At 44.4% G+C, this 9101-nt stretch overlaps 1 protein-coding gene across 3 annotated transcripts in view; it reads left to right on the top strand.

Moving 5' to 3' along the window:
- Nfkb1 (nuclear factor of kappa light polypeptide gene enhancer in B-cells 1) overlaps window positions 1-9101 on the top strand; it is a gene marked incomplete in the record, with an annotated part of 108262 nt that overhangs the window by 535 nt on the left and 98626 nt on the right.

Below are 9101 nucleotides of genomic sequence, written 5' to 3'. Positions count from 1 at the left end.
GCCGGAGTCCCCAGGGTCGCCGGGCCTGGGCCTGCGCGGGAGCCCACCCCCTCTCTCCCGCTCCTGCGCCTTGAGGTTCAAAAATTAAGCAGGGCCTGGTACGATCGCCAGGGCCTGGCACTGGAGACAGGAGATCCCCCCCACCCGGCACTTTTTAGGCACTTGATTATGTAAAACTCGCGGACAATGGCAGCAGGCGCCCAGCGTGACCTCTAAGCAACATAAATAATACAAACCCGCCTGTCCACCCCAGTGTAAGTTGTCTTGCGGTCTTCAGAAATGAACCCCGATGGAGATGCTGGCCCTGGGTTACTGATCTGTTCCGAAACTGAAATAGGACTGGGGACCCAGGATCTGGTCATCAAGATTTAAGACGCTTTTATGGATTTTGTTAAGTGGAGCGTTATGCTGAGCTTATAACTGTATTTAACCCAAAGATTTTGTTATGGAGCTCCTAACTGAGAAATAGCTGTCCTAATCCCCAAACATTCACTGGTAGGAGCACCAAAACACTCTCCTACAAGCTGATCGTCTTTGCTCTCACAGGAAAGCTTCTGATTAAGATTTCACTGGTTTTCTCAAAGAACAAAACTGAAGTCTTGAGTACTTTAAACTGCATTAGTATTTGTTAAAGCTTCAAAAAGGAAACTGAATTAAAATTAAGCTTTTGCCTAAAGTATGCAGTTTTCCTGATTTTCATATTGTGCTTTCTAGACGTGAATCTTTTCGCTGTTTGATCCACTAAAATATTATGTAAATGATTTAAAACAAAGGGTTTGGTTTGTTTTGTTTTGCTTTGAGCTTATGAACTTGGGAAGACAAAATAAAAAGAGGTGTGTTTCCAATAGCGTTTTATGTTTATCATAAGTCATGAACGGAAACATGAAATCTTAAGCTGTCTGTCCATATCGACAGACTTGTGACTCCCTGACCTGTTTAGATAAAGGATCTTCCTGAGTTGCTGCCTGCTCCAGAAACCAGACAGAATGTAAGGTGCACTGTATCTAGATTTAGGGCTGGAACTAGGGCTGTGAAAAGTCACCCACTTCTAAACTGTTTAAAAGACTGCTTTAAGAAAGTAAGTAGCATAACCCTTGCTACTGGTGCTATGTGGCTGGTGGATTTGACACTGTATCATCTCAGTTTTGAAATTTTGGCTTTCCCTTGTGTTCTGTAATTAGTAGCCCCTTGAGCTGAGTGAGTGTCCCTGGTTTTCCAGCCTAGTCAGTAACTGCTGGGGTCTACACTTCAAAAACAGTCCTGCCCCTGTCAGCACTGCTTTGATCTTTGTACTTCCTTTTTTCTTATTTTTACCCTTACGGTTGTCTGCGATGACCAAGTTGCAGTTGGTGGAAGCCCAGTGAGACTACACAGGCAGGATTTCACATACTGAGCGAGCTCGTTCTTTACTTTTTCTAGTCACAGTGCAGTGAAACAAGTGGAAGTCAACACGAGAAACTAGAATCTCTGCAGGCTGTTTTGGTCACTGCTATTAGACTTCCAGACAATTGATGAAGTAAGCTTCTACTTTGACTTTCAGCAGAATTGGCAGCTGCATGGGTCCTGGGCCGTCAGTCAGTCTGCCCGCCCTTGCGTTTACCTGATTTATGAGAGGTATTTCCCTGTACAGAGGTGAAAGTCCTGACCTCTGAAGGGAAGTGGTTACTGCAGAACCTTCGATGATTTTGAACTCAGGAAAAGCAAGAAAAGCAGTTGACATTTTAAAACAGTAAGTTGAAATCTATCTGAGCTGCCGTATAGATTTTGTTGTTGTTTGGTGGTGCTGGGGATGGAACCTAGGGCCCCAGGCATGCTCTGCCACTAAACTACACCCCAGCCCTGCCATGTGGATTTCTGATGAAGCGTTCAAGGTGTCGTCTTTTGGGCAGTGAGAACTGATTGGTAGATGAGCTGCTTTGTGTGTAGCCAGAAGTAAATGTGGAATACAGAAAGTGAATTAGGGTACTCCCCTGCTCTGCAGGCTGAGTGATAATCCCATTAGCAAGAGCCACTGTGTGGGAATCAATGGCTCTGCGGAATTTCTCTGGAAATTCTCTGAAAGTGCCTCACTTTCAGTAGGAAGGTTGCTTGGATCGGCTGGCTTGTTGGCTCTGTGTCTCCAATATGAACTGTAGAAAGCACTGGGGTTACTGTGTAAGATGGCGGGGAGGAGATGGAAGAATAGAACTCTAGTGTTAGAGAACATGTATAACGTGTCCTGCTTCTGCGTCTGCATCTGTGTCCCAGGGGCTGATGGGCAGCAGCGTCCTGGAGCGATGGCTCCTGCTGTGGGAGTTAACTCTGCTGTGTGCTTCTGCACTCACATGAGCGCTGCACCAGCTTGTGCCTCAGAGGCAGCAGGCACATCATTAGAGGAGCAGAGATCTCTTTGAGTTGATTCCATTCGTGTGTGGAAAAGGTGGAGGTAGAATATTTTGAAATCACACAAGTCAGCATAGTTGACGGTAACATAACCAACCCTCACAGCTTTGCATGCTTCCCTGGGGGAGTATGTGTGCCTTACTGGTAGGTTTAAAAAGGAAGAAAGAACAGCATTCTGTTCATACTGATGAGACTGCTGTTGCCTGCCTGTTGGAGGGCGTCTCTCGGTGCAGATCTGCTCACCGACTCTGAGATGCTCAGCTGAGGTCAGGAGACCTGGTATTGAAGAGCAACCAACAGTTTAGGAAGAGTTGTGAAATGAAATCGTATTGCTTCACCATGAAGAATTTAAGACCTAAAAGTTTTACAGAAAAGGCATGTAAGATGTGATTGCTGAAGAAGATAGAAACCCAGCAGTCCAGATTATAAACAAAAATATTTGTTTAGAGTATCAATCATGCATACTATATTTTAAATTTTACAAAGAAAGCTATTGTTATTCAGGCCTTGTGTTTTCTGTGGTAACAAACACAGACTACAGTATCGGTAATATAAGTTTCACCTACTTTAATTTGTGATATGTTTTTGAAATTGAAATAATGATATATATACTGTATATAGTTTAATTATCCAGTGCAAATTGGCTTTTTACTTCACTTTTTCACCATTAGACCAAAAACTTTATAAGCAGCTTTTACTCTGTCCCATTCTTTCAATAGATATGAACAGATTTAAACTGTCAATAGAAGCGGGTGTGGCAGCACGTGTCTGTAATCCTAGCCCTGTAGGGGGCTGAGGCAGGAGGATTACAAGTTGGAGAACGGTCTGGGCAACTTAGTGAGACCTCATGTCAAAATAATAAATGATAAAAAAGGCTGGGGATAAAGCTCAGTGTGAAGGCCTAGAGTTCAGTCTCTACCACCACACACACAAATAAACATCAAAAAGAAAGAACTATCTATAGGTCCAACTTCCTTAAGCTATTAAAAACAGTTGTGCTTTGAAGACAAACATAAACATTCTACATAGCTTAATTTTTAGAAGACCCTAAATTATAAAAAATGAAAACAAGCAAGATGCAATATGTACGTGTACTAATTCCCCATGGTGAAGTGTATGTACAGCAAACATGTAACAATAAAAAAGCAAAAGCTGCTTAAAGAATCAAGTCCTGGGCTGGGGATTTAGCTCAGTGGCAAAAGCGCCTGCCTGGCAAGCGCAAGGTCGTGAGTTCGGTTCCCGGTACCGGAGAAAAACCAAAAAAAAAAAAAAGAATCAAGTCCTATAGTTCCAATCCAAAAAGAATAACATCTAATCATATCATATTGAAGAGAAGTATCTTGACGCTTAGGACTGTGCTTGTTGGAACATAGTAGCCATATGTGTTGAATGATTGACTGATAGTACATTATTTTGTTCTTTAGATGGACAGCCTTTCTATAGATAATAAAAATTTCTTAATTTTACCTTGCCTTCTGTTAAGAAAGCAGCCAAAAACCCAGTTCCTGCATCCTAGATGTTTTATTATCCAAAGTGCACTTGAAGTTTATTAGAACAAGTAAATTATTTAAAAGTGCCTTGTGCCTTCCAGAGGAAGCATTTCATTCTGAAATAGGAGCATATGAACTGGAACAGTGCTTGTAGTTCCAGAGTGTTAAGCGCTTGTCAAGTAAGGTAATAAAGTAATTGAAGTGGTAAATGGTGCGTGTATGAGTGAAGAACGGAACTTTTGGCGAAGTCAGAATTTCTCTAAACTCCACTGAAACTGTGGTTTCGGTATTAAGTTCTGCAGAAAGGGAAACTCTGCTTTCTAATCCCAGGTTTGCCAACACTCACTGAAGTCCGCCGCCAAAACGTGAACCCAGGTTACAACCTCCAGAGTTCACACCCTGTTGCCCATCAATCTGTGCCTGTTAAAATGATTAGACAGAAGAAACCCTTAAGAACAAGCAGACACTTAGCAGGTTAGCATCCTTTCCCCTTCTTGTTTAAGGATTTTGCAAAGCTGTACCACCTGGGCCTCCTTGCAGTGAGGTTTGTTTGCCCTCTCAATTGTAGTATTTTCAAGAAGTCTACTTTGGAAACTCTGCAGCTGACCATTTATTCTTTGGGGACCCAATTTATGAAATGACAGACTAAGAGAGAGCATATGTGATAACACACTGCATCCCTGGCCACTGTCCCCGGGAGCCCACGCCAGTCCTGTGGGAAGAGAGAGCCTTTATTCAATGCCACTCTGCCCACTCAAGGGCCCGTAGATTCTTCCCCTGAGCCAGACACCCTGTCACTCACAAACATACATCCCAGATTTAAAAATTTGTTTGAAAAATTGTACACACACATATAAAGTCTTTGTTAAGGCCAATAGAAATGCAGTGTCTTGGGGCTGGGGATTTAGCTCAGAGCGGCAAAGCACCTGCTTGGCAAGCGCAAGGTCGTGAGTTCGGTTCCTGGTACCAGAGAAAAACCAAAACCAAAAAAAGAAATGCAGTGTCTACATACAGAGCAAGTGCGTTGTAAAGCTCTCATTGCTGAATGTGCACAGCACCGGGTCTGTTAGTTAAAATAACAGAAGCATCTGTTGTCAGAGTTTACAAGGGAATAAAATTAATGCAGGGCACATAATTTATAGGATTATTTTTGTAATATTCACTCAAAGTCAAATGCAGAAAAGTGTGGGAGATCTGTCCATGCACTAGAGACCCACAGAATCCAGCCGAGGGCCTGGATCCTATGGCAATATCTTGCATGAGTCCAACTGAAGACCTAGAGGCCATGGCAGTGTCCTCTGAGAGTCTAGCTGGAGGCCTAGAGGCCCTACAATGTCTCATGCAAATCTGTATCAAGCATCTGCACTGGGAAGGCCCAAAGGTCAGGGGTGGAAGCTAGAAAGTCTGCACCAGAGGGATGAAGGATCTGTGCCAGCAGGCTGAGGGACCTGCACTAGAGCCAGGAAGTGACACTCTATGTAAGGACCAGAGCTCTCCCGAAGAGAACCGCAGCCATCCTCAGTGACAGTGAAGTCCCAAACCCCTCTGACTATGAGAACAGCCAAGTTCACATCAGGAAAGCCAGCGTGACAAGCTTCTCCAGGAGAATCAACAGCACACCATCATCCCTTCCAGTTCTTTTATGCTGTTGGCAGCGATCCTCAGCTGGGCCTTCCACACCCAGCTAGGTATTCCCAGTTGACCATTAGTTAACCCACCACAGATTCTCAGCCCCGTCTGTGGCTTCCCTCTGAGAGCACCATGTGAGGGGTGGATCCACTGCGTCCGTCCCATTGCACAGTTTAGTCTGCAGCTCCTGAGCATAAATAAAACAAAGTTGTCACTGTGTCTTGGTCAGAAATGTATGGGCAACTCACATTTCACAGGAGACTTAAACAATCGTGCTTTTCTTCTATGTGAATCTTTTTGCTAAATGGCGCTCCCCAGCATTTCTTGGCTAGATTCACTCTTTACTAACTTGAACTACAGAAGGAGCAGCGCCATGTCAAGTTAAGCACACCACCAGAGGAAGAGTGCACCATTAAAAAATCATGGTTGATTCAATTAATTTTGTTTTGTTAAAATAAGTTATTTCAAAAATTGATTACTTTTACTATGTATCATGTGGTTTGAAGCAAACATAGTCACCGTATTTCAGTATAAGGGCAAAACTGCGGCCCGTTTGTCGCAGACTCCAAGTCTAATGTGGAACAGGGTGCAGAGGAGGACCGTTAGAGGTGGCAACAGGCCCTCATCAGTCTGCGTAATTAGTAGTTCTCTGCCTAGGCCTGGGATTCAGTTAAGCAGTGAAAATAAATTACTTAATTGCCTTAGAAAATATGTCTTCGAGACAAAAATTTTAGGAATGAGAAAATGACTACTTTTAGATGTATTAACACAAATTCCTAACTCATGTCTTATTGACATTTGAAAAGCTTTGGTTGTCAGGCAGCTGTCCTGTGTGGCTCACTCTGCAAGGATAGCTCTTGGTTGGTGCTTGGCCCTGGAGGCTTGATTTATAGACTTTGTGCCTTTCTCATGTAAATGAGGTGTGGACTTTGTGGGGACAGGGGAGGAGAACCTGAGAATTTACAGCCTGCAGTCCAGTCCTCCACAAAGGCTTGAGCCCTTTCCTGACTTAGAAAATGAAGAGGATATGGAAGGGTGGAGAGGATGGAGGCAATCTGAAGTAGAAAAGAAAAAAATCTACAGAAGGTTAAGAATAAAATGAGATCAGTAGTTTATTGTGTTGGGTATTTAGGAAAGTTCTAGGGGCTGGGGATTTAGCTCAGCGGCAAAAGCGCCTGCCTGGCAAGCGCAAGGTCGTGAGTTCGGTTCCCGGTACCGGAGAAAAACCAGGAAAGTTCTAAAGGGAAAATGTAAACTCACTGATTTATCTAAAATCAGAACTGAAAACTGAATGTAAGGTCTAGGAAGTAGGAAAGGCATTCAAACTGCCCGTTTCAAACCAACCAGAAAGTTTGGGAAAATACTTTTTGGAGGAGATGGATGAAAACGGACCAAAGTACAGCTGGTTCCTATCCTAGTCATTTAATTCATTGACTTACTATGCTGCCAGGACATAGTAAGGCACATAAATGTTATGTCTGCATAGGTGTAGGTGTTATCAAAACCTAAGAGTCTTTTCAAAGATTTGACCAAAACAGAGATAATGGAAAAATAGATAAAAGCTGAGAGGGAGAGTCCTCTTGAGGGTTGTCTTGAATGTGACTATAAAGGAAATAATCTAGAACGTGAACCAGAAGTCTGGTGGGAAGGAAACTAAACATCTCACAATTAAGAAGGGGAGGAAGTCATAAGGAAAAGAAGGCAGAGATTGACTAGGAATAGAACTTTTTTAAGGCATTTCTTGGCAGATTATCCTATTTTTGATACATGGAAAACAACAGACGTTTTCCCCACATTCTAAAAGCACATTAGAAGTCTGTTGTGATTATGTAAACATCAGTACACCTGGGAAATTAAAATCCAAAGCATGATGTTTGACAATTATGTATTTCCCGGCTTTTATGCTACATGGCAGCATGCGAGTGACGTGGTGTCTTTATCCAGTTTCCCAGTGAAGACGGTTTAACAAGCACGCAGAATCTTTAAATATTTCCTTAATTATATTACCCCTCGTTCCCCCTGCAATTATGGTTCCTTCTTATGATGCGTAGGGAAGGGCTTCTGTTTCTCTTAGCAAATCTACTGTAACAGCCAAGGAGTTAGTCCACGTCTCTGAGAGAGGTCGTTTCATCCTGTGCAGAAATGGATGGATGATTTTGGGGTAGCTGCGCTGTGTTTGCCAAATAGCCGTTCAAGTGCAGGGGACTGGGCATGCGGTGCTGTCTGCACAGCTGTCCCCAGCAGCTCCCCGCGCTGGGGTGCGGCCCGGCCACCCTGGCCACTCGCTGGCCCCCATCCCTCCTCACTTTCTCCTCCGATTCCAGCTTCTACCTCTGCCGTCTCCCGGTGCACACAGCCTCCGACCTCCAGCTCATCTTTCCCTCCAACCCCAGAATCAGCTTGTTCTCTTGTTGGTCCCAGTGAGCTGCATCCTCAACTCTTAAAATCACTTTTTATTTCAAGACAGGGTCTGGCTGAGTCAGCCAGATGGGGCTGGAGCTGGGGTCCACAGCTGACCCTCACCCACCCCACTGGCCCGGCTCCTCCCACTTGGACTCCTTTGCACCTTCACCCCACCCCAACTCCCACCCCAACTCCCACCCCATGACTGCTCACCTTGCTCCGAGCTCCTGACTGCTCTCCTCACCCTCCTTCCAGGTCTCTCAGGGAGGACTTCTGCAGTCACATGTATATTACCCTGCATTCCTTGAGTGTTCTGAGGGAAAAGCATATTCTTTTTGGTACAGGGAATCGAACTCAGGACCTTGCACTTGCAGGCACTGTGCTGCTGAGCTGTACCCCCAGCCTAGGGAGATGCATCTTGAGGGCAGCAGTTTATCTTATTCAGCTTTATACACACAGTCCCCTGTATGTTTGCTGAATGAATAATTGACAAAACAAGCTGTTAGGGAACTCTGCTCCTGTGTTACGTGGCAGTGGGCAAGGTACAGTAGTAATTCACTTCTCTGGGTCTTATTTTCTCTCTGTTAAAAAAAAAGAGAGGGGGTTAGACTAAATCAGTGTTACTTCTAAAAAGAAATTTATTGGATTTTTGAAACAGGGTGTTGCTAAGTAATTCAGGTCTGGCCTGGAACCCACCATGTAGCCCAGGCTGGCCTTAGACTTGCGCTTGCTTCCATCTCCTGCCTCAGCCTCCCCAGTGCTGGAGTTACAGGCATGTGCCACCAACCCCGGCTCATGTCTTTGATACAGCTGCATTTATCAGAAGACTTTAGGATTTTTGGCCACACTGCCATAGGTCAGCCTCGGGAAAATGGACGTGCAGGTACGCAGTCTGTTCTTGTTATCAGGGTGATCCCGGTTACCTGGTGGACCAGGAACTGTAATTTTTGGTTCTGGTTGCTTCCTGACATCCAGATGTTTCTGTGGTTTCATCTTTCCATATTTAACTAGTACCTCATGTTATATTTCTCAAAAAGAAAATTGATGAGCCAGGCATGGTGGCGCACGCCTGTAATCCCAGCACTTGGGAGGCGGAGGCAGGAGGATCATTGCAAGTTTGAGACCAGCCTGGGCTACAAAGTGAGCTCAAGGCCAGCCTGAACTGTACAGTGAGACCCTATCTCAAAAAGACAAAAA

This window comes from Chinchilla lanigera, unplaced genomic scaffold, assembly GCF_000276665.1.
Source record: "Chinchilla lanigera isolate Chin_1 unplaced genomic scaffold, ChiLan1.0 scaffold00095, whole genome shotgun sequence".
Taxonomy (NCBI): domain Eukaryota; kingdom Metazoa; phylum Chordata; class Mammalia; order Rodentia; family Chinchillidae; genus Chinchilla; species Chinchilla lanigera.
Note: the sequence above shows the minus strand (reverse complement) of the source record. Positions and strands in the feature narration are given on the sequence as shown.